The sequence below is a fragment of the Balaenoptera borealis genome, assembly GCF_965194805.1.
Source record: "Balaenoptera borealis genome assembly, chromosome: 8".
Classification (NCBI taxonomy): Eukaryota; Metazoa; Chordata; class Mammalia; order Artiodactyla; family Balaenopteridae; genus Balaenoptera; species Balaenoptera borealis.
In genome coordinates, this window is record NC_138865.1 from 46,224,321 (window position 1) to 46,251,388 (window position 27,068).

The window sequence follows — 27,068 nt, forward strand, 5'->3', positions numbered from 1 at the left end:
TCTGCATCAGGATTCGGAGGGCGTAAATTGTGCTGACAGTTCAGTGGGTACAGTTCACATAGAGTAAATTTCGTAAGCTGCATAAAGAAGAACAGGCAGGATAAAATCATGAAAACACATTTAAAGGGACAATGTTGTCTCATTTAATAGGAAATTGTGGTTTTAAAAGTGTCTACAAAAGTGATTCATTTACTTCGTTTCTGGCAGATGAGAATTCAACTCATACATGACTCAGGTGAGATGTTGGCTACAATAACCCTTCTATCCCTCATCTCTAGAGCCCCTGAAGCCATCAGTATAGTGAAAAGATGGTCAAAACATGGTCTCTAGAACTAAACTGCCCACACCTGAATTTCAGTTCTGTCTGCCCTCATCAGCTGTGTCATTGTGGGCAAGTTATTTGATGTCTTGTGCCTTGGATTCCTAATTTGAAGAAAAACAAAAATGGGATAATAATATCTACCTAGGGTTGCTGTGAGGATTATAGGAGTTGGTACATATGTAAAGGGTTGAGGTAGTGTAAATAAGCATCATATGATTGTTACAGGCATTATTTTATATATTTATTTATTTTTTAATATTTTTAATCATTGTGTTCTGAATTCACAGCATTTTTTAAAAATTTATTTATTTTTTATTTTATTTATTTTTGGCTGCATTGGGTCTTTCTTGCTGCACGTGGGCTTTCTCTAGTTGCCGCGAGTGGGGGCTACTCTTCGTTGCGGTGCTCAGGCTTCTCATTGCGGTGGCTTCTCTTGTTGCGGAGCACGGGCTCTAGGCACGTGGGCTGCAGTAGTTGTGGCACGCGGGCTCAGTAGCTGCAGTTCGTGGGCTCTAGAGCACAAGCTCAGTTGCTGTGGCGCACAGGCTTAGTTGATCCGCAGCATGTGGGATCTTCCCAGACCAGGGCTCGAAGCCATGTCCCCTGCATTAGCAAGCAAATTCTTAACCCCTGCACAACTAGGGAAGTCCCACAGGCATTATTTTAAACAAGAAGTCATTTGGAAGATAAGAAAGGCCGCTTGAGGTACAGCAATTAATTTATTTACTGAAAATATATAGATACAGAAATGAAATATGAGATGCTGAAAGAATACGTCATATTCACAAATTTGCCCATAGGAATTGAAAAGGGTATTCTTCCTTATCCTTCTTCCTCCTGAATTGTATCGGACGCAAGAGACAGAATGCAGACTTTTACTGTTAATACTCGTCTACTATATTGGTGTTAATAGATTAGATTAGAAGACTGGCCTGGGAATATAATCCCTACTTGCAATCTTTAATGAAAAAAAAAAAGGGTTCCCTATACAAGCAACTGATTTACAAAAGATCTTTTGGAAAATCACATATTCAATTAAATATTACCTTGTGTAAGAGTTTTAAACTAGGTCACAGAAGTTATAGCTAGAATCATAATAATCTAAGGTTTTTTACTAATTATCATCTAGTAATATACTCAAAATAGTCATAGGCACATGGATACTTATGTGGTTAGTGTATAATACTTTTTGGTAAAATTAAATTGGGTAAGTATCTCTTTCTAATATGATATATACATATATTCACACACACAATATTTTCCCAGGTGGAAGTGCCATCACCAATATAATAGGAAAGAAGCTTATCAAAACATTGATTCAGAGAAATAAAAAGCATGTTAAAATTTTTAAGAAATAAACTTGTAAAGAAGTACATAAATACATTCTACCCACAATCCTACTAGCCTTTTCAAGCCACAGTATTTATTTTTCCAAGTTTTAAAAAAGCTATTTTTTTAGAGTGACCTGACATTTTGGAGCCATGCTTTAAATAAGAGATTACTTAACTCCTAGATAGAATTCATAGTAAGCTTGATTAGAAAAATCTCATCAGAATCTGAGGTTAACCCTGGAATGAGACTAGATCTTACCAGGCTGACTTAAGGATGACTTCCTTTGTGCTTCCATTTAGCCTGTAGATGTCTCTAGTAGAATAATTATTATATTTTCACATCCTATTGCTAAATTTGGGTCACTACTGTGATGTTCTTTTAAAATCCCTCTATCTCAGGTACAGTAAGTCCCCTACATACGAACAAGTTCTGTTCCAAGGGCACGTTCATAAGTCCAATTTGTTCTTAGGTGCAACAAAGTTGGCCTAGGTACCCAAACTAACACAATCCGCTATATAGTACTGTATACTGTAATAGGTTTATAATACTTTTCTCACACATAATACATAAAAAAACAAACACAAAAAATAAACATTTTAATCTTATAGTACAGTACCTTGAAAAGTACAGTAGTACAGTATAACAGCTGGCATACAGGGGCTGGCATTGAGTGAACAGGTAAGAAGAGTTACTGACTGGAGGAGGGAGAGGAGGTGGGAGATGGTAGAGCTGAAGGATCGTCAGCAATAGGAGGTGGAGGGCAGGCTGCTTTCACTCACGCCTGATATTGATGGCACAGGTTCTGGTTCCTTGCTGGATTCAATTCTGTCTACCCTCTTGCCTCCAGATATCCTGGGCTTGAAATAAAAATACTGTACTACTGTACTCTATACAGTACTGTAAGTAAAGTACACAAAAGCACAACCACTTGTAGATGATGCACACATGTGACAATGTACACAAGACATGCGAACTAACTTATGTGATTGGACATGAGAACGCACGTTCACATCTTTGAAAGTTCGCAACTTGAAGGTTCATATGTAGGGAACTTACTGTTCCCAGTAAAGTCCTTAATCGATGGTAGGAATGCAATAAATATTTAATGAATAAATTATTAAATGAATGAACTATCAGTTACAGAGGTAGAAGTGAAAATTGGTCCCCAAATTTGGATGTCCAAATATATTGGCTTTAAACGTTTTATGTCCTTGAGGTGTAGTTAAGTTTGGGATGATCTTAGCTGTAAGAGAGAGCTATATAATAATTCAGAAATGTTTTCCTGCTAACATTAATAGTATTATTAAGACTATTGATGCTGGTACCTAGGAACTGATATGAGGGTGTCATAGTGCAAATATCAATTACTATAATCATCATTCATTTAACATTTTTACTTTACTCCATTCCATCCCAGAATTAAGCCGGTGACACAGAAGACAGGCTTGGAAGATAATGAGAGCTGAAATCAGACTCTGTCTTTAGGACTTACTAGATACCTCTGCTTTGAAGTTTCTTCACCCATTTTAGACTCAGTTTTTTAATTTGTTAAAAGGGGTTAATAACAACTTATATGTTTTCTTGATAAATTGCATTATCTATAATTTTTAGCTATGCTCTGGCATATGGTAAGAATTCAATAAATTCTAGCTGTTGGTGATACTAGTGTCATTATTTAACAACAATCTATTACAGTGGTGGTAGCCAGATGCATCTATATTATTATGCAAGCTTTTAAAATTCTTTTTGCTAAAACTCCAACTGGTGATGACATAATTTGCATACTCATTATATAAATGTCAGATACAATTTAGCCCAGATTCCCAGGATTACTAAAATATAAGATGGATATTCTTTTAAATATTTTAGTATATAGATGTACTACTTCTTTTTAAAAACCTTTTTTTTTCCTTCAGTTCCTTAAGGGTATAGTCAAGAGGTTAAGGAATACATTCTATCAGTGATTAAGGCATAAGGTTTTGCTTGCACATGGAGGAAAGAGGCTATAGGGAGGAAAAAAAGTCAGTTTTTGATCCCAAGCAGTAAAGGTCAGTGATGGCCTCAAGTGCATTTCTTGTGATGTGGGAAAGAATGAAAAAAACCTACATTCCATGAATACCTTTGTTTCCATAAATCAACATTACTGAAGGGTCGGCTATCATGAAAATATTTAAAGTTGGTGAAATTAGTATAGTAACATTATATGTGATTTGAGAATGTGAAGAATTTGTGGGTGAACTGGCATCTTGTGACTTAAATTTTGGCAAAGTGACTTGATTCCATCAAGAACGTCCACCAGCCTCTCTCTTTTTTAAAAAATTTAATTAAATTAATTAATTTATTTATTTTGGCTGCGTTGGGTCTTCGTTGCTGCGCACGGGCTCTCTCTAGTTGCAGTGAGCGGGGGCTACTCTTCGTTGCAGTTTGCGGGCTTCTCATTGCGCTGGCGTCTCTTGTTGTGGAGCATGGACTCTAGGCGCGCGGGCTTCAATAATTGTGGTACATGGGCTCAGTAGTTGTGGCTCGCAGGCTCTAGAGCGCAGGGTCAGTAGTTGTGGTGCATGGACTTAGTTGCTCGGTGGCATGTGGGATCTTCCCGGACCAGGGCTCGAACCCGTGTCCCCTGTATTGGCAGGCGGATTCTTAACCACTGCGCCACCAGGGAAACCCCCACTCGTCTCTCTTAACAATCACTGAAATATACCTTTATCAGAGAATAGTTCTTTTGGTTTGAAGAAGTCATTTACAAACTGTCTTACTTAGAACTCTATGGCTCCTCTTGCTGCTGGGCTGACATTGTGTGTGTTAAGGGGTAAAGTAGATGTTGAGCCAGCATTGCCTTGGGTTTTCTACAAACCCCACCTCCATGTTCCTCCACAACACCATCTATATTCAACCCTGCTTTTATCTGTTCAATATATTTATAATACATTTCTTTGTTCACCTTTATTTACAATAATGGTTCCACTAGTAAGATATGTTTGAAATCACGTGGTGGCAGTTGTCAGTATGAGTCTCTATTAAAATGAAAATAGAATTAAGCTGTTATGGTCTTTTCACCCTAGGGAGTGAGGTGGCAAGATAGAATGCAAAGGTTGTGAGATATCTAGAAGTTCATTGTCAGGAGGAGAGAAGGAGGAAGGACGCATCAGATGACTGAGGAATTTGCCAGAGTAAGTGGCCACAGGATGGGATGAAATGGGGAGAGCAGGTGGAAGAGATGGAAATTCCAAAGACAAAGTATATCTATCTTCCTTTTTTTAATGGTTTTGATAAAATCTCCCCTAGAAACAACTTTGAAAAATATTTGCAAAATTCTTCATGAAGGAAAAATAAAACGCTGTAGAAACAGACTCCAACAATTTTTCCTGGTGGGAAATGATGAAGGCCTGTCCCAGGGCAATGGCAGTGGCAGTAGGTAGAGATGAAAGGATAAAAATAAACAAGTGGCATGTCAGAGAATTGGGTTTGATGACTAATTGACTGAAGGAGGAGGGCTGGAAAAAGAAAGTCCTGCTTGAGCAATGAGTAGATGGCACTCACTAGCCATGAGTGATACTATCTTATCTTGATATACATTGTATTAGTTTTCTGTTGCTACATAACAAAGTATCACAAATTTAGCAGTTTAAAATGATACAACACATTTTCAATCTCACAGTTTCTGTGAGTCAGGAGTCTAGGCTCAGTTTAGGTGGGTCCTCTGCTCAGGGTCACCTAAGGCTGCAGCAAAAGTGTTGGCTGGCTTGAGTTTTTATCTGGCAGCCCAACTGGGGTGGATTTATGTCCAGATTCACTCAGTTGGTTAACAGATTCATCATCTTGTAGTTGTCGGACTGATGGCCCTGGCTTTTTGCTGGCTTTAACTAGAGACCGTCCTAAGCCTCTGTTGACTGCCTTCAGCTCCTGAAGTCTGTTCATATTTCCTAAACACTACCCACGGTTCCTTGTCATGTGGCTTTCCTAATAGGACTGCTTACTTGTCAAGGCAGCAAGGACTAGAACAGATTAGAGGAAGTCTGCTACAGGACCCAGTCTTATATAATCTGGAAGAGACATGACATATTCTGTCAATTTGACTCAAATCACAAGTCTTATCCACAACCAAGGGAATGGGATTTTGCAAGGGCATGGACACTAGCCGATGAGTATCATGGGAGGGCACCCTGAAGTCTGTCCCCATACACATGGAGAAGTCAGCATGAGCTAATAGGATAAAGAAAGGCAGATAAAGTATTATGGGAATGTATGGGCACAGATTTTTGTATAACAATATTAATGAAACTACAAAACAGAACCTAAAATACTGCTTTAGCGAGTACCTGCACAGTATCTTGAAGGTGAATCACAGTACAGTTTCCCTTTTATTCTGCTTGCTTGGTAGTTTACACATGTTATTATATATGCCTGCCTGTACTTAGTTGTGTTGACAATAAATTAATGTGGTAATTAGTTCTCATTGTTTAAATGAGTTTATTATTAAATGAGGAACATACCTTTTGGGCTTCTGATTGGCAGATACACCTGCATCCTTCCTCGTACAATTTCCCTTAGGGAAACCATGTCACCTGAAGCAGTGACACTTCTCCATTTAAAGGAGTGTGGTTACAGATAATGTTGACAGCATGAGATTTTAGGTCTAGAAAAAGCCTAAGGCGACTAGATTATGTACAGGCACTGAAAAAGCACAGGCACATTATTCATTTTGTGCCCAAGCAAACTAATTTATGACAAACTTGTGAAGCTTTGTTTTGATAACTTCTGGGCTTGTTCTTGGCTCAGCGCATGTTTGACTGAGAAGTCTTTCCTTCTATGTGCTCCTTTTTGTCACGACAAATGCTATTTAGGGGACTAATGAGCTGAGATTATAAAGTGAATTCTTAAGGGAGTTTAAAAGGGTCTTTGTGATACATTCTTCCAGAGGTAATGTATTTTACAGTGTTTACTGTAGCCTGCAGCAATTGTGTATGTGAAGGTTCAGTTTTTACCATATGTGTAATTGTAGGAATGAGCATTCAATTCTTTTAAGAGATGAGGGTTTAGTTCAGAATTTTGGGAGCATGTTCGAAGTTAACTGAATTTTTTGCAAGGTTTTAAACCATTTAACTTTTTTCCATGCTTTATGCAGCTGATACTTCTTTCACCGTTTTCCCATTCACTGAGTCCATGCTGATAACTGTCAGTTGGCAGCTTTTCAGTTTGTGATTTTTGGCACCATCATTATATCATATTACAATAAAACTATGTTATTGTATAACCCTGTTTCGGGGAATAAGAAAATAGAATTGGCATCAAAATATTGAATAATAGCCAGACATTGTGCATTTCCACTAAAACAAGCAAACCAAAGCAAAAAAACAAACAAACATAATTGTTAGATCATTTGCATACAGGGTAGTTTCGTTTGAGCCTGCATTGATTTACTGAGTGCCCATGGGCAAAGAGCACATAGCGATACATGTGACAGAGTAGGCAGCAAGCACATCATGGAATAAGACAGACCTGAGATAGACAGAGATAGAGAGAGAAGGGAAGAGAGACGATGAATGACCTATATATGTTCACTCCAATGAGTAGTGAGGAGGGCTAACTCCCATGAACAAGTCTCTTTCTCTCTCTCTCTCTTTTTTTTTTTTTTTCCAGAAGATATACTATAGAAGAGCCTCTGGCATAATATTCATGGTAGCCTCTGTTTCTTATAATTTCTGCCCTTGGCATTTTAAAAATGATCAAGGAATTTCACTTGACATGGCTGTTTAAGTATGTTTTTTGACAATTCAAACATAACACTGAAAATTAACTTGAGGTCAGTCTTAGTTACAGTGAAAATGAAACCCTATTCTTATAAAAGGAAGTGGTATATTCAGGGATATAAAAAATGCTTCCCTCTCTAGTACAATATCATTCATATTTCTCCCCTATGCTGTGCTCAGCCTCAAATACGAGTTGACATATTGTGTAGGGTATGAATAAATCAGTGTTTCCTCACCTATGTAATTTACCCACTTTTCACAGTTTGTGGGTTATAATGTTTCCTTTTAATCAAATTTTATTTTTTCATCATGGCACAGGTGTATTTTTGTCATCTCCCCTACTTTTTCTTTCCTGAATATGGTCAATAATGTAAATACGTTGAAAAGAAGTGTAATGACTTATCTCTGTTAAGTTGAATATTTATTATAGGTGTGGCACAGAATTTGAAATGGTAGAGTTTTAGAGATATTCTTATATTCAACATGAATTCCACTGTTTTTAAATTGGATCCTCAAAAGACTATGGATGTTTAGACACTTGTATCACTGGAGATGATTATTAAAAGGTCTTCTGGTATAATCTGAGCTGAGTAAAACAAAAAGGCTGAAATGAATATTCTAGCAAGCTTATCATACAAAAATGTTCAAGGGGTTCAGAACTGAACTTAGAGGTTTGTTCCTTCTCTAGAGAGTAGTAAAGTGTAGGATTAGGTCTAGAAGTTGACTATACATAATAGATAAAATATAGTCCAAAATTAATGGGCAGGTGTTTTGCTTTCTGCTTATACATCTGTGTAGTTTGAAAACAGTCCCAAGATTGTACTCTATGAAATAAAAACTTATATGAGGATCTTTGAATATTGGCACAAATTTTCTACCTGGTGCTTTAACCAAATATTTGTACTACCGATGTTCAGGCCATTTTGAGGTATTAAAAGCCAAAAAAATTTAGTTTTCTATTTTAATGAGCTCATTTGCACTATAGTAATTTTAAAATGTCGGTTTAATCAATAATATGTACAGTATCAGAGCCTTTGGGCATTTAAAATGTCAGTTGTTTAATTTTGAAAAATGGATATTGGCCTTATAAAATCATCTGGTCAAGCATTTGCATTATATTATGCTTAGGACAGAGACTTCCGTTGTACTTAGAATGTCTTCATCAATTATATCAAGACGATATAAGGCTTGGGGATCTTTACGTATGATATCCAATTACCAGATCTTAGGGCCTGATTAATTTTCCCAATTTCTTTTCTACACAGTGCAACAAAATGGCAGAAGGAAAGAAAATTAAGCTGCTATAAAACTGTCCAAATTATGCTGTTAGAACTTTTGGTTATTGATTCTCTCTCTTTCCCCACAGACACATCACATACATGTACATACAGATAAAACCCTATGCAGACACACAACACCCAAGTTGATGTATTCTAGAACGCAGGCATGACTTTTAGTACTGACTCTACAGGTAATGGTGCAAGTGAGTGGTCATAAAAACATATGAGAAATGGTAAAGAAATCAGTATGTGTAGACACATACACACACAACATAAAAATAAATAGCTAGATTAATCGTTCCCAAATCTGTAAGGCATCTCTGGAATCTCTGACTTAGAATATAAGCAAAGGTAAAAATACAAAATTCACTTTAAGGAGTTCTAGGGAGTACCTCAAAGACAAGAGGATCATTCTCCAAAATGGCTAAAATTTAGAAATAATGAAAGGTCTATGTAAAGATCAATTATGAGAGAGATATGGTATAATATGATTCCAAAAAAATAGGGAAATCTAGTAGATTTGAAATAAAAGCCTTAAGTGGAAAGTCAAAATCAGAGATTTTTCTCATGAGTAACTCTCTGTTGTGTAATTCTTATAAAAGCAGAAATTTATTTAATGACAACTAAAGGTTCTCCTGGGAAGGACATCAATTTTTTATATTATTTTAATGGTAACTAATAATAAAGCTGTCAATTGAGCACTTGCTATTTACTAACCACTGTGCTTTGACTTCGCATAAATTAACTCCTGTTTTATAACATAATTCCTCATTTGAAGATGAAGACTTCATGACTCACTGAGGTTACGTACATTGCCAAAATTACACAGCCTGTAAATGGTAGATATTCAAACTCAGGTCTGTCTGATTCTAACAGTTATTCTCTAAACCACTCTAAAGGCTGTACCTATTACCTCTCTAGACTTGAGAACTTGAGGGAAACAGAGTGGAAACTATAATATTTGAAAAGAATAGCCAGATTTAAAAATAATGATGCAAGAATGTAAAAGATAAACTTTAAAACCTGATGTAGACTGAAACTAACTATTTACAGTATTTTCTATGCATAAAAGAGGAATACAGTAACTTGAGGAGTAGGTACAAAATTGGTTTAAAATTGTAATGGCCAAAAACTTAAGAAGAGAAGCAAAAATGTAATAAATCCTTATGAGTAAGAGTACACATTGAGTAAGAGTACACATTGAGTGAGAGTACACAATGACAAATGTGCTGTTTGACCTTATGTGAGAAATGGCTGCAGAGAGGGAAAAGGAAGGGGAAAAGGAAATCCATTAATATTTAATGAGCATCTACTATGTGCACTGAGATTCTCCCATGCTGTCTCTACCGAAAGCAGAGGGGAGTTAGACATGCTTGCCACAAAGCAGATGCTGAATAAGTGAATGATAAAACTTCCCTCATAAAGCTTGATTGCAGTGTACATCAGACTTTCGTTATGGTTGTATAAATACATTATAAATAGGATTATTTCATTAGCAAACAATTACGGAGAACTGGTTATATGGTAGACACTGGGACAGGAGCATAGGAAGTTATAGCTTGTGATTAGCAGTTCAATAGTATATAAACAATTACAGTGTGACGGGATAAGTGTAATGATAGAGGCATGCACCAAATTGCTTGGGGACATAGAGGAGGAAATGGTCAATATTATTCTTGCTTGAAGTAGGGGGGCTTAGGAGCTTGACTTAAGGATGATACTTACAGCAGTTGGTAAAAAAAAAAAAAAAAAAGGTAATGACCTTTCCATGAAGAAAGAGTGGAAGGGCATTTTTAATAGAAGGAGCACAGTGCAAAACCAAACAGATGTCAAAGATGTGCCCCTCTAGGTTTCAGTATGTAGTTCACAGGGACATGGCTGGTACAAAACCTGGCTAAAATTTAGGTAGGCTCGTTTGTCTTGCTTATGGTGATTGCCTGGAACCTGGAGAGGGATTATAAAACCAGAAATTCCTTTCAGCCCTGAGATTAAATTAATAATTTAATTTAAGAGATTAAATTAATAATTTAAGAGATTAAATTAATTTTGAGATTAATTAATTTTTAATCAGTGTAGTGCACTGATTTAAAATGAAATATTGGTAAAGCAGTGGACAAAGTTTTGTGTATAACATTAGGAAATATATAAATAATTGCTAGAAATACTGGGGCAAACCAAAGAGACTTTTCAGAAGACCTGTTTTAAAACTAAAGCAGGTATTTGGAACCTTTGAATTCAATCCTGCCTATATCTTTTGATTTGAATAAGTACTGTACTAAGGTCATTTCCAATTTCATGATTTGAAAAAACTAAAATCTAATCATAGTTTACAAAAGAAAAATGCCAGAAATAGATTATAGTACGTTTAGCTATTGCGATGGGTTCTTTCTGTTATCTCAGGCCAGAGGAGATTACTCAAAATCATTTGATACTCAAAATCATTCTTTTTAGCTATTCTCCAATTTTTATCACTTGACCAACTAATTGCATAATTTACATCAGAGAATATGTGTTTTGCTACTCTTAATTCAAAGACATCTCACTGTAGCTTTGGTTAAAATTTGAATATTTTTTCATTTCCTGTGTTTTTAAAATACTAAACACTGATCTGCTATATAAATAGAACCAGGTTTCTATAATTAATGTAAAATTCTTCCTATTATTTAACTTTGATGATTCTTATTTTTAAATGTATTCAAGATATAAAAACTTATCAATATTTACATTTAATATAGCTCCATAAATCCTTAAAATTATTCAAAATATATGACAATGTATAGAATGACCAAAATTTCCCTTATATTTTATTAACTTCAAATCATCTTCCTGGGAACACAAAATATAGACTCATGACTGTAGAATTATGTCTGTAACAGTGAAACTGTCTTATAAAGGTATCTGGCAAAATGAATAATGCTGTAAAGAAAAGTTTCAGGAAAGTAAATTACAACCTCCTCAAGATCCCTAAGCAATATCCTCTATTAATAAGAACTATATAAAAGCCTAAAAGACGACCTATAAAAATTGAATCTAGATTTTGGTTATGACTCTTTCATTAGTAGATTACTTTGCAAGATGTGAAAATTTATAGCAAAGATTTGACAAGGCCACAGATGTGCAAAGAAGACACAATCCAGAGAATGTGGAACAGATTCGTGAAAGGCCAGTGTCGTTGGCTTTCATGAGTCCCTTTCCACCTATCTTCATGTCGTTTCCAGGGCTGTAATGATGTCCTAGTGTTTCGGTCATAGAGCAGCATCACTCAGAGAGGCTATCATGAGTTCCCAGGTCCATTTCTCATAAAGGGTTGTACCTCTCCTTTCCTGGGCAACACATAGGCTCAGGGATCAGCCATTGCAGGAAAGGGCAGAAAAACCTAACCACCATGCCCAAGCATTGGCAACAGTGTCCTTGGAGGGTGAAATATGTCAGAGAACACACACTATAGGATCTGGAAACCTAGGATCTACTCTCAGCTCTGCTTGCTGTCAGCAAGTCTTTCAGTCCCTCTGGATCTCTACTTCCTAACTGGTTCAAATATGACTTGAGGTCAGATTATTTTATGGGTCCTTCTAGATTTTTCTTTCAAAATTCTTCAGATAGTGCTTAAGCTAAACAAGTGTAATTTAAAGGAACACATTTTGGAAAGGTACTTTGAATGTGATGATGGTGCTTCTTCAGAGATATGACTCTGGTTCAGGAGTTGATTCATCCAATGTAGGTTTGACCCTCTCAGTGTGGATTGTCTATAAGCCAGATGTGCAAAAGCATTCCACCCATCTCCATATCCCTCTCTCCTTCCTGCTTTCTTTCTTTTTTTCCTTTTTCCACTTCCCTTTCTTCTCTGTCTTCTGTAAGAGGGCTGAGGTGGTGGTGATAAGATACAGAGACTTTGCACAGCTGGTTGAAATGCCTGTCACCACTGGATGGGGTTGAATTCTGCTATGTTGCCCCTTTCCCAGAAGAAGGAACTGTCCCTTACAACCATATGGTTACCAACCTTTCATCACCTCTGTCAGAAAAGGCAATGATCATAGAGAAAGGGAGACTGAATACAAGCTTGGTTTTGGACCAGAAAGCACAAGGTTCAAACCCTGGCTTTGTTACTTATTATCTAAATAAAGTAGGGAGATTTACTGTTGAATTCTGAGCCCAGGTGTCTCCTTTCTGGTAACCTGAGAATCATGACACCTACCTTATAGGTTCATTAATAGACAAGGTATAAGGTATCTGGTATACAGCTACACATTAGAACGAGATTGAAATTCTCCTATATGCAACTTAAGTATGTCAAGCAACATAAAGAAGACTTTCTAGTGTATCTGAAACAGCAGAGTTGGTGATCTATGAATTTTTCCAAGGCAGCAACTTGCCCCATTTTTTCCTTTAGTCTCAGTCCCTTCGCAAGGCATCTGTTCAATAACTGTATAGTGAATAAGTGAATTGTTGAACAATATTGTTCAATATTTTTTCAATATCTTATAAAAGGAACATTTGTATCAGAAGAAACTAGGATTGGTCCATGATTCACATTTTCTCCAGGGGCCCAGTTCTTAAGTAACACACATTACAGAAGGAAACTGAAGGTTAAACACAAACGTTGTCAAAAGAGTGTTTGCCAAGATAAATCGTTAGACATTAACAGACCAAATGAATATGTCTAAGAAAGCAAAAAAAAAGCAACTCAGCAGGACTTGGTATGCACGCTTTCCTTTTATACTTTTATCTGCAAATTTATATTTAAATGGAGGTTATAAGGGTTTTGAGCAATAAGTATCTAATGTCATTTTTGTTGTAAGTCTTATATTTTCTTTTTCAAGGAAGAGGGTAGCAATAGTTTTCTGAAAAGCATCTGCATCCTCATGGATTATTCATTAGAAGGTTTAAAGAAATTCAAGGGGATCAGAACCCAAGTTAGAAGATGAATTATGTGGGAAACTGGGCTTTGAGATTTTCTTGGTGTAAATGCTAGTCCTAAAGAACTGTATTGTAGCTTTGATAATGGTAAAGAGTTTTTGTTTTTTCTTTAACTCAAATATTGTATCAGAACTTTTTCCTGAGAGTCATCTAAATTTTTGTATCCACTAATAAGCAACCATGACAGAAATGAAAGGTGATGAAACAACCTCCCAATAATTTTTTTCAGGTATTTTAATCATTCTTCAAATACCTTTGAACTGAAAAAGAGTTGAATGGATATAATACTAAGGTTTCTTTAGATCTAGTCAGCTTTCCAAACAAGTGAAACAGACTGTCATGTATTATCCCCAAGTCTACATTGTATAATTTTATGGACAGCAAAGTCCCACCTGCCCAAAGATGTTTGATCCATATTCTTTTCTTTTTCAAAATTCTTTCTTTTATGCATTTATAGATTCATGTATTTATTCAATAGATTCATTCAATACGTATATATTGAGTTTTTTAAAGTTAAACACTGTTAAAGGCATCAAGTTTATGGTGTTAAGAATATAACCGTGGTTCCTGATCTCCTTGAGTTTGCATGTTTATGAGAAAATAATCAAATAAGCATACAGATAAATACAATTCACTGAACAATGGTAGCTCACATTTATTGGGTACTTAATGTGCCAGGCACTGTTCTGAGTGTTTACATGTATTAACTCAGTCCTCAAAACTATCCCTTTAAGTAGATAATATTGTATCTCATTTTATAAATAAGGAAACCAGAACATAGGAAAAATAAACAGCTTCTCCAATGTCATGCAAACTAGCAAGTGTGCATTCAGGATTCAAAGTCAGTAAGTCTGGGTGTAAATCTTGTACTCAAACCTACTACGTTATTCCGAGAAATGACAGGGAAGAAGACTTGAGGAAGCCATAATAGAATATAAAAGGGTTCTCCCATTTGACATAAGGTATACATTTGGAAGTGACATTTAAGCTGACACCTAAGAAGCAAATGGCTAGGCAGAGTGGGGAGAGGACTTCTCTAACAGAGAAATAGGCCATGTGCAGGCTTTGAAATGGGCTAAGCTTTCAGCACAGATGAAGCCTGGTGAATGATGAGGTTAGACTGGAGAGGTCAACTGTGGCCAGAAAGATAAAAAGAAAGATGGTGGGAGGGGGCAGGGGTGGAGAGACAAAGAGAGAGACTGGAAGGAAAAGAAAAATATAAAATCTCCAAAGTACAAAGGGAAGTCATTTATGGAGAGACATGATGCAATTGATATTTTAAGATAATTCTGGCTGGAATGTAGAGATTAGATTGGAAGGGCAAGAGGATAAGTAGAAAAACTAATTAGGAGGCCATGAGACGGGCAATAAAGTGACAGCATGTAGATGAATTCAGGATGCACCTGAGGAGGTAAGAGAGGAGGAAGCCAGGCAACAGCTTCTGGGTTTGCATTTCTGACCTGTGGTATTATTGCCTGATGTTCTCAACATTAGGATACTATCCTGAATTATGACGTTTTCTTTCAGTAGCCTCAGTTAAAGTGTACCAGTAGTAACTGGAATCATATTGGATTTTTTCATTAGTTTATTAAATGAATACAAGATAGAATGAGAATTTAATAAATATGAATTTAGGCAGTCATAAGTGGAACGTAAGTGACTAGGGCTCTAGAGATGATGTGAAACTGTTGGATGGTGGAGCTGAGGGTGAGGAATGGGAAGCGTGAACCCAATGAAGATGTGTCCTGAATCTACGCTATTCTACTTGGTTAGTGTGTTTGGAACTGGCATTTACAGCTGGGATTTGCAGAAATGCCAATGCTCACATGCGTTTCTTAATTTATTTGTTAATTCACTCAAATATTTGTTGTATACTGGTTTACCAAGTGTTCAGTACTCTACCAGACATTGTGTTTGGTGAACTCAGTAGGAATGGGCCATGCCTTCACAGAGATTTAGCACTGTTATTATTTAGCTCTGTTATTTTTCACAAAACTGTTTCTGCCACCTTTTATGTACTTCTATGGTTTGATATTTTTGATTAAGTGCGGTTGAGATGGTTAAGAAACTTTTTTTGTGCATGCTATTATCAGAATGCCATTACTAATATCTTTTAATCAGAGGTATTATTGCATTATTGTTAATAGCTCAAGCTCTGGAGTCATCTGCCTTGGTTTAAATTCCAGCTCTGTTAGTTGCTTGGTTATTTAATCTCTCCGTGCCTCAATTTTCCATCTTTCAATTGAGATAAAAATAGTATTATTTGTAATACTATTAAAAATTAAGTGAGAATTAAGTGAGCAAATAGATGTAAAGTACCTACCTAGTGCCTGGCATATGGTAAGCTTTAAGTGTGTATTAATTAGTATTATTATATTAATATATACAAGGCACAAAAATTGTCTTATATGTATGTGTGTGTATTTTAAAGAAATGGATTTTATAAAAATATGTTTTGAGCCAATGAAATATATGGTTCACTTGCAAAAATTTGTAGCTGTAGTAGAATTTCAACTTTTTAAAAGTTTAAGCACAATGAAAACTTTTAACTTGATTGACCTAATAAAAAGATAATTTTTCTAGCACACAAGAAATGAGGACTGTATTTCTTTCACTCTTGGGTTTTGAAAGATTAAAGCAAATAAAAATGCCGGTATCTCTACCATGTACACCTCTAAGAAAGTCAAGAACAAAAGGAAATGTAAGCCACCAAAGGAATCCAGAGTGAAGTCCTTGTCATTCTGTTGGAAGCCACCAAAGCAGATTTAAACCAGGCAAACTTAAAATAGAAAAGAATCAAAATTCCTTTTTTTATTATTATTTTTCTATATGGAGAACAGGTAATGTGCATTTCATGCTAAAATAGGATTTAGTGTACTCTAAGCGCAGGATTCTATTTGAATATGGTCTAGGGCAGCGTGTCATAAGTGGGATCTCTATGGAGGGATTCAGTCAAGTAATACTGTCATTATATTTTTTTAACTTGAAAAAAATGTTACTTTTAGTATTAAATAGTTCTAGTGAATGCCAGAGTCAAAATTACTCAGTGAATGCATTTCTCCTTTTCCCTTCTATATACCCTCTGGTGTTCTAGTAAATAGTATAACATATTTACTATATTAGAATTATGAAATCTATTTCTTAGTTTTAGCATAGCTATTTTGTGATATAAAAATTAAGACTTGGGGCTTCCCTGGTGGCGCAGTGGTTAAGAATCCGCCTGCCAATGCAGGGGACATGGGTTTGAGCCCTGGTCCAGGAAGATCCCACATGCCACGGAGCAGCTAAGCCTGTGTGCCACAACTACTGAAGCCCGCATGCCTAGAGCCTGTGCTCCGTCCGCAATAAGAGAAGCCACCGCAATGAGAAGCCCGCGCACCACAACGAAGAGTAGACCCTGCTCACGGCAACTGGAGAAAGCCCGCTCGCGAGCAGCAATGAAGACCCAATGCAGCCAAAATTTAAAAAATAAATAAATAAAATAAATTTTTAAAAAAATAGTTAAGGCTTATACAGCTACTTTGTTATATTAGAATTAAGATTGAATGAATGGTATATTTTTTTCTATACTAATGGAAAATTAATGTTGAATAAATTTATGTTCCCAGGAAATGTCATTTATATTATCTAATTTGTTAGGAATATCATGTTATTACTTAAGCAAGTTAGTTTTTTATGCAAAAACACCTGTTTTAAGTGTTGGATATTGTACTTTTATAAATCTTAATAAAAATTTCAAGTTAAGTCCAAAATTTAATATTAATTATAAAACAGACTTATTACATTTTAATAACCATCTTTGAAACAACAGCCAAAACAGTAAACAAAAGAAAGGGAAAGCTTTTATTCAGACCTTCATTTTTATTTAACAGTCCTGAAATGTTGATGATAAAACACTTAACTCAGGCAGTTCTGCTCAACTGCCCTCATTACAGGTTTCAAGTTTTATTAAGCACCATTGCATTCAATTTAACATTTGTTCTAACCAGTCCCATGACCAAAGGTATCCATAGCTGATGCTTTGGAGGGAGTGTTACATAATGGAAAGGTCTGTGATCTTGAAAAAATTATTGTGTCACTTTCTAAGCCTCAATTCTGTATTTTTAAAGAGACAGTAGTACCTATCTCACATAATTTATTTTATGGTGAATAAATTAAATCATGTCTTTAAAGCATCATATCTAGGCACATAGTAGACAGGTTATTTCACTTTTTCCTTCTATGACTAGATAGAAAAAATTAATATGAAAGGGATGGAGATGCCGCATAGCAGTTCAAAACATTTGGTCTTCTCAGTGTATGAGAGAGTCTGTCTCCCCAATGTATGGCAGAACGGTTCTCTAAGCCAGTTTCTAAGCTCTCCAAAATGTTGGTGGAATTTCAAATCAGAGGCTCTAGACTACTTGTATGCTCCTGAGGTGGTGCTGTGTGATTGCCTTAAGGGATCATTCAAGAAATTCATCGTTCAGAACTTTTCATCATGATAAGCTCTACAACATCATTTTCTCTGGGTTAATGCCTTAGGCATGGTCTTAGGTGAAAGTTACAACAGTAACAAATAGGTCATTTTGGTATATATTTAAATAAAGATTCTTAAACACGTCAATTGAGAATTAGGTGCAGAGAGTACACAGACTATTGTATACTAAGTATGAATCATAGTGGATAAAAAATTCTGTGAGAGAATTACTTTCCTTTTAGGAGAAGATGCCATACATCTATACATGCTATGTATTTCCTCAGACAAAAAGTCTTCTCCGTTTTTCCCTCACCTTGAAATAAAGTATGAGAATCACTAAAAAATGTTGTGGAAAAAGAGAAGAATGGTAAAATTGTCTACCTTTTCATTTAAAACAGAGCTTTTCAGACTTCCTCTTAAACACTTTCAAGGGTAGAGATGTAAATTCCTAACTAGATGGTATTTATACCTAGAAATATACACAGTAGAGGAATATATTTTCCCTCTAAAATAGCATTGAAGGTCCAGGAAGACTTATTTTTTTCCCCTTGTTTTCAAATACTCCTTAAACCTAAAGCATATTCTTACTTCACTTTGAATTTAAACTATTGCTTATCTTTGGTGATTATTATACTCATTGTCTAAAGAAGGAAATAAAACAATGATTCTTTTATCATTTATATTTGCATATCTCTAACCTTGAAGTTAAAGTCACTTTTGTTTGAATAAGGATTAAATCAGTCCTGATTGTATTTTAAAAATATTAATCCATATAAAATTAGTGTTATAGCATGTTCATTGACCTCTTTAACATTTTTCTCTCTTCACCACTATATCCTCCTCTTACTAATATTTTCTCTCATTTTTTGGATAATAACAATACCAGCTATCATTTAATCACTCACTAAGTGCTGGGAATTGTGCTAAATTCACTGTACTTTAATCCCCACATCAATCAAACGCTGTACTTATAATCATTATCTGCTTCAGTATTACATACGCACTTGGGATTCACCTATAATATATACTCATCTCATTATAGAAAGAGACTATAATTAAGGCAAACAGTATCACATAGTGAAAAGGGAACTGACATTTCACACTACTCATGTGATCTTGGAGAAAAAACACATAATTTTTGTACACCTAAGGTAAAAAATTCTGTGTATGTTTTTCCAGGTTGGTGCTCAGGATTTTATTAGGTACATTGCCTGTTACAGGTATGATTTTATTGAACATCCTGAGCATGTGGGCAGATTCTTTTTTATTTTTATACATGGCTTGGGCTATCTTCTGTCTGCTAAATATTTGCAAATACACATTCATCAAGTCCCCATTTCTTGTGGGCTAGACAGTATTACTTATCTCAAATTGTATTCCTCACTCAAAATGCTAAAGGCGTATTTCCTCAAATTCTTTGTTCTGAGTCTTGTTCCAGCTCAGCTTGAGCCACATCCACCAATTCTTATGAAACTGATTTTTCATACTTTTCCTCTCCTTCCTGTGAACAATATTTACTCAATTACTAACATCTTTCTGCTACTTTCCCAAATCTTTTTGGTGTAAAGGATTTCCTCAACTTAAGATGAATGAACCACATGATTTAGGACCACATATGGACCCGGCTGCTTATCTTATTCATTACCATTTGATCCAGAATGTGATCTGTATCAAAGATCAGATTATTGGCCCCGTTATTATAACCATTGATTTAACTTTTAGGAATTATAGCTTTTTTTTTTTTTTTTTTCCTTCAGTGTTTCATGAAGAACCCAGCAAACTCTGAAGGAATTTCTCTTTAGACAGTTATACTCCTTCAACTCCCACCAAAAGAAACACACATGGACACATATACTTTTATGGGTTTTATCAACACGTGTCCCCCACCTTCTTTCTCCACTACCTTATCTGTCCCACACTCTGTTTTCTTTTTTTTTCATTTAGCAAAATAATCTCTCTCTAATCCTTTATAGCTGGTTGCTTCTTTTGCATTTATACCATTTACTTTGCCATTATAGTTTATTTTTCATCTTTCTTAAACAATATTTGGTCTTAATTAAAATTGTCTTCTTCCAGCAACATTAGGAAATTCTGATGTGTGGGTTGGAGATACAGTACACATTCCTATTTCATATCTAATCTTTAATGTGATCATAAAAAAATGACTTGTGATGTTTCAGGATCATCCCCCTGCCCCATGGAAATATTAAAATGTAAGTTTCAAGTAACTAAATAATAGATTTTATTTGATAATTTTCACATTCCGTATATATTTGTAATTATTCAATAAACACTTTAGACATTAAAAAGCATTTTCAGTGAATTAATGATATAAAACTTAAAATTCATAATTAGTTGGAAATAGCACTTTATTTTATGGAACATGCAACTTCCAATTTAGGGTTTTTATGCTGTAACATAGTATATGACAATGGCAACTGTCTGCAAAGTGTGACACTGTATATATCTTATTGATTAAATGAGATAGCCATATGAAAACACCTATTATAGCACTTATCACAGTGAGTCTTCAATAAAAGTTCAGGGTTGTTTATTGTAGAATTATGGATAACAAAATGAGATCAAGGCAAACAATTATGAATACAGAGTTAGAATATGATGAGGTACTGGATTAGTTGATGTATTTTCAGGAAAGCAGGATAGTTCTGCAATACATCCAGAAATTCATAAAATGCTATCCAGACATTCTTGGCATTTCAGTATTTTTTGCCTAGTGTCCCATTATTGTGAACTTTAGAGTGTTCTTTTTCTTGCCAAAAGTGGTTAACATTTTCTTTCAAAGTTTGTTTCTCCGTAATGTAAATGTAGCTTCTGATGTCTTTCTGGAATCTAATGGGACACGTTATTCACTGTACAGAATTTATTTGGCTGGAAAGCATCTTTTCTTCAAATTGAGTTCTAATACTCAATAATAGAAAAAAGAAACAAAGCAGCACATAGTGATGGAACTAGTAAAAAAAATTATATATATGTATATATATACTATGTATTATATATACATATATATTTATATAAACATATAAGTATTTAGTATATATATATTTAATATCTTTATATACTAAATAGATACAGTTAGCTCCTGATAGCAGTTTTTAGAAACACTGAGTTGGTAAAGTAATTCATATGAATCTGGCCTTTAAAACATGAACTTATATGATCCCTCTTGCAATAGGATAATAAGATGCTCATTTATTTCTGTTCTAATGTGCCACACCTGCCTTGACAAAGTTATACTTCTCAGTTAGGAGCACAATTTCCCCACTATCTCTGTTCCTAACCTCATCTTCTTTGCCACATAAAGGATTAAAGATTTTCAGAAAGAGGTGGGACATGAAGCACAGATGTCCGTGGTGCTGCTTCATTGAGATTTGTGCCTGGATTTTAACAGTATGAGGCTTGGATTGAGGGAGATGTAGGAGAGGGATGGAATACAGTCCCATTCTATATAAATAGTATTATTAATTTTTTTTTACTGTGCATAGTATATATTGTCTACAAGTAGAAGCCACCTAAATACCTACATATTGCATATCAACTTATCAAACTGATGACTATTATTTTCCACATTTTATGAATCTTCTCCAGGAAAATTATGGGAAATAAAGTAAGAATACTTGCTTAAATCTAGTAAAGAAGTCAATAGTAAAAGAAACAAGGAGCCAACACCCCCTATTACTTGTAACTCAGTGTTAAGACGAGAAAAATATTTATGTTGGTAATGTGTATATAATAAGAAAACATTTCAATTACAAATGTTTTAGTTTTCATAGTACAACTGCCTTTCCCGGTAAAATAACATGGGATTGAATGGTTTTCTTTTTTTGTAATATTTCATAATCTGGAGCCTATTTGGTACCATGGAAGTCCCAGAAATTTTCATTTCTATTTTGTGCATTTAACAAAATCTATAATAACAGCAATATATAGGGAGTTAATTTTTAAATGGCAATGAGGAGTGATAATAAACATTTCATAGCTAATCAGCATCATTCTACAGAGACATAGATTGCTCTAAGTGTTCTCTTTCACCTTCCTTTTATTTATAGGAATGGAAGACTGCCACTGGAAAGCTGCTTCATGAGCTGCTTGGGCTTCTGAAGTGTCCAATGGATTTTTAATTACATAAGGTAAATACTGACTTTATTTTAATTGTATTTTCAGGATGTAATGAAATACCATTTTTTGTCTTAAGACTTATTTTCTTTATATCAAGAAGGAAGTTAATTTTCTTTCATTTGGTCATATATTTAATTAAGTAGTTCCTCTGGTTTGTTAGCTCCAAAGTGACTGGGGGAAGTTATTGGCATATTGACAACCCACTGCTGGGCTTATGCATTTTCCTCTGTAAAAGTATCTCATATATTATATTGTTTCAGACATATATTAATATGTTTCAGACAGTCTGTACACTGTTCTTGTTTGCTTAAAGTCATTTTGTACCTTTAAACACTATGTTAGCATGTTCAAATATTACACATAAAGTTTAATGGCTAAAGATATTTTCTTTATTAATACTTATGACTTAGGTAGTCGTGTTGGAGGTAGATTATTATTAATTTGAAGTGGAAGCTGAGTTACATCTGGGCTTTTTTTTTTTTTTTTTTTCATTAGTTCTGGAGGGTAACACATTTGCTCACTCTGTAATTTAAGAAATTACAGCTACAAGAATAGAAATTACTTCAGTGGCTTGAGTATGTCTGGTGTGGATGACTTTCTTTTCCTTGGAAGGTATTATTAGTTTTCCTACTTTCTCTTTCTCTACTAGTGGTCCTTTACCAAGCAACACAACAAGGTTTTTATTTTTTATTATTTTTTTAAATTTTTTGTTTTCAGTTGTTAGGAGTAAATTAAAACATTTGCAATTACTGTTTTCCTTTTACCACCTAAAATTACAGAGAAAGGAATTAGGATTCCAGGGGTGCCTAGGAAGACAAGGCTTGGCTAGTAACTGTTCAGAAATCCTCATTTAATGCAACTAAAGGGAGACATATGGGGCTGCTCACTTGTGTCCTCATGAAGACCAAGAAATGAAGCAAAGAACATTTTTTTCTGAAAAATGGGTTTCCTAGAAAGGGAATATGCCTGCTTCCAGCACTGTTTCACATGCTCATCAGACAAACAATAATAGCCAAGAAGGAATGACTTGTATGTAAATAGTCTACCTAGGCACAAGTGGTGGATACACGCACACACCAACACACACACGCACTTATCAGTCTAGGATGGTGTTTTGGGATCCAAAGGAAATTCACACTCTCTATGCATAGAAATATAGATTTTAAATGAAAAAAAGAAATATATTTCAAGGCATAATAGGAGAGAAATTAAATATACACAAAATATACTAAATTGGTCAAATTTTAAAAATAAAGGCATCATTGATAAAATTTAAATCATGAACTGCATGATGAAACATGTGGCTCACATTTTACAAGGGTCTCCATTATGTTAACTTGGATGAGATAATAGGGAAAGAATGAGCAGTCATGTGAAGAGAATTAGGGGAAACTGCTCATTTGCACAGCACAAAACTGTCTATCATTCACAGGCCTCTTCCAATCAAAGAGAACATTTAATGGCACTTAAAATATGATAAATTTGACGTGATTTGAAGACACTGTGAAATATAATTGCTTCTTTGAATATTTTATAGTATAGTCTTTCATAGTTCCTTTAGCCAGTTTAAGAAATCCTGGTAAATTAACCTCTTTTTCCTGATTGAATTTATGTGAAATTCTACAGTCTATCCCTGCTTGTGAACCCAAAGAACGCTGGCTGTCTTCAGATTTTTTGATAATAGATGGGAAGTGGTTTTATTTTTATCAGCAAAAAATGAAATACACACTATTAATTTATTAAATGACTAGAGGTTATTTTGAAAATTAATTTCATTTAATTTTGATGGGATTTTTAAAAAACATTCAAAACCATATGGAAATTTGTCTACACTGAGAACTTTCATTTTAACAAAAGTTTAAGGCATATAACATAAGCAGAATCCAAGGACAGAGCCCCTATCTTCTATTTAGATTCTTGTTCTAACAATTAAGCTTATTTTCACTTCCATTTTCAGCCCCTTCCTCCCAAACACTGGCTCCTTCTCCTTTGCCCACACAGTCAAGTCTTCATCTAAAGTGACAAAGGGAGATTTTAACGGTGTCCCCCTCACTCCCACTATATGCCTATTTTTTATTGCCAATGTTTATTTCCTCAAAACCTTACGTGAGGTTTTAAAATTTATGTTCTCCATTCTACATATCACAATGTGTATGTGTGTGTATATATATATTTAAATCATTATTAGTTGAGTGAGCTAAATTGTGAATATAGCAGAGACATGCTGTACAAAGAAACATATTCAAGTTTAGAAAGTATATGTCTCCAGTGTGTTGGACAGCGTGCAATTAGAATGTGGATGACATTAACAGGCATATTGAACTGTGAAGGGGCTGTAACATAGGTTAGCACTCGGAATAGAAGACTCCCAAAACTGAGAACTGAATCCACAAGTTGAAGAAGGACAGTGATAAACTCAAAGATAATTACCCAGAACAAACATGATAATGAAGTAATCTGAAGATTTGAAAGAATTATGTATGCCTTGTTTTAAGAAGATAAGACTTACAAGTGCTAGAGATGATAATTCTCTAAGTATTTGAATTGATGGCAGATGGAAGGGAGGGTAACACCTGTATAGCTGTGACTCAGAGAGGTTCTGGGACATTTGGGTGTAAAGTGACCAGATGGGGTAAAGATTTTTAAAATAATACTATGTGGGTTTAGTTTAAGCAAACAAAACACAAAGAAAAAAATGTAAAAATTAGAATTTCTCCCAAAACATAATGGGCTGCTGCATAAAGGGCTGAGAGTCCTGACTCTAGAGATGTCACCTGGTGTGGCTGGCTTGCCAGCCGCTTCTCACCAGGAATACATGATTCAGTCAGCATTGCAAGAGATGACACTTCACATCTTCTACATTACTCTATCATTCTTTGATGGCCTTTTATGTGGAGAAGTATCCCTTACATATGTCATTAGACCATGTATTTAGTACTAAATGTAGCTGATTTACAATACTGTATTAGTTTTAGGTGTACAGCATAGTGATTCAGTATTTTTACAGATTATATTCCATTATCGCTTACTACAAGACAATGGGTATAATTCCCTGTACTATACAGTATATAGTTGTTTATATCTATTAATCCCATATCCCTAATTTGTTCCTCTCTCCTTTCCTCTCCCTTTTGGTAACCACAAGTTGGTTTTCTGTCAGTGAGTCTGTTTTCTGTTTTGTATATACATTCACATGTGTTATTTTTTAGACTCCACATGTAAGTGATGTTGTATAGTATTTGCCTTTCTCTGCCTAACTTATTTCACTAAGCATAATATTCTCTGGGTCCACCCATGTTGCTGCAAATGGCAGTATTTCATTCTTTTTTATGGCTGAGTAATATTCCATTATATATATATGGCATATGTGTATATGTGTATATATACACACACAAATATATATATATATACACACAAATATATATATATATATATATATATATATATATATATATATATATATATACACACATACATATATATGCCATTTCTTCTTAATTCAATCACACTTGGGTTGCTTCCATGTCTTTCCTATTATAAATAGTGCTGCTATGAATGTTGGGGTACATGTATCTTTTTGAATTAATGTTTTCATTTCTTCCTGGTATATACTCAGGAGTGGAATTTCTGGGTCATATAATAGTTCTATTTTTTAGTTTTTTAAGGAACTCCATACTGTTTTCCTTAGGGTTGCACCAATTTACATTCCCACCAGTAGTGTATGAGTGTTCCCTTTTCTCCACATCCTCTCCAAAATTTATTTGTAGACTTTTAGATAATGGCCATTCTGACAGGTGTAAAATGATACTTCATTGTGGTTTTGATTTGCATCTCTCTAATAATTAACATAGTTGAGCATCTTTTTCATGTGCCTGTTAGCCATCTGTGTCTTCTTTGGGAAAATGTGTGTTCAAGTCTGCCCATTTTTTGATTGGATTGTTTGCTTTTTTGATATTGAGTAGTGTGAGCTGTTTGTATATTTTGGATATTAATTCCTTGTCGGTCACATCATTTGCAAATATTTTCTCCCCATCTGTAGGTTGGCTTTTCATTTTGTTGATGGTTTTCTTTGCTGTGCAAAGCTTTTAAGTTTAATTAGGTCCCATTTGTTTATTTTTGCTATTATTACTTTTGCCTTGGGAGACTGATCCAAGAAAATATTGCTATGATTTATGTCAGAGTGGGTTTTGTTTTTGCCTATGTTCTCTTCTAGGAGTTTTTTGGTGTTGTGTCTTACATTTACACATTAAACCATTTTAATGGTTTACATTAAAATGGTTTACATTTAAACCATTTAAATTATATTTTTGTATATGGTGTGAGGGAATGTTCTAATTTCATTGTTTCACATGTGGCTGTCCAGCTTTCCCGTCATCACTTGTTGACTTTGTTTTCTTTACTGCATATTCTTGCCTCGTTTGTTATAGATTAATTGACCATAGGTGTGTGGGTTTATTTCTGGACTCTCTATTCTGTTCCATTGATCTATATGTCTGTTTTTTTTGGTTTTTTTGTTTGTTTGTTTTTGCCAATACCACACTATTTTGATTACTGTAGCTTTGTAGTATAGTGTGACATCTGAGAGGGTTTATACCTCCAGCTTTGTTCTCTTTTCTTAGGATTGCTTTGGCAATTCTGGGTCTTTTGTGGTTCCCTATTAATTTTGGAATTATTTCTTCTATTTCTGTTAAAAATGACCTGGGTATTTTGATAAGGATTGCATTAAATCTGTAGATTGCTTTGGGTAGTATGGCCAAATTAATAATATTGATTATTCCAATACAAGAGCATAGTATATCTTTTCATTTTTTAAAATCATCTTCAGTTTCCTTCATCAGTGTTTTATAATTTTCAGCATATAGACCTTT

General features: G+C 34.8%; 1 protein-coding gene across 5 annotated transcripts in view; it reads left to right on the forward strand.

The window, feature by feature from the left end:
• Nucleotides 1-27,068, forward strand: part of LINGO2 (leucine rich repeat and Ig domain containing 2) — a 1,216,268-nt gene that overhangs the window by 501,455 nt on the left and 687,745 nt on the right. For 4 of the 5 annotated variants that reach the window (XM_082400553.1, XM_082400556.1, XM_082400554.1 and 1 more), the window contains one exon: nucleotides 22,131-22,211. The gene's annotated coding sequence lies outside the window, so the exon portion shown is untranslated. Of the gene's footprint in view, nucleotides 1-17,117; nucleotides 22,212-27,068 lie in introns of those variants that run through there. The other variant, XM_082400557.1, reaches the window with a different exon arrangement.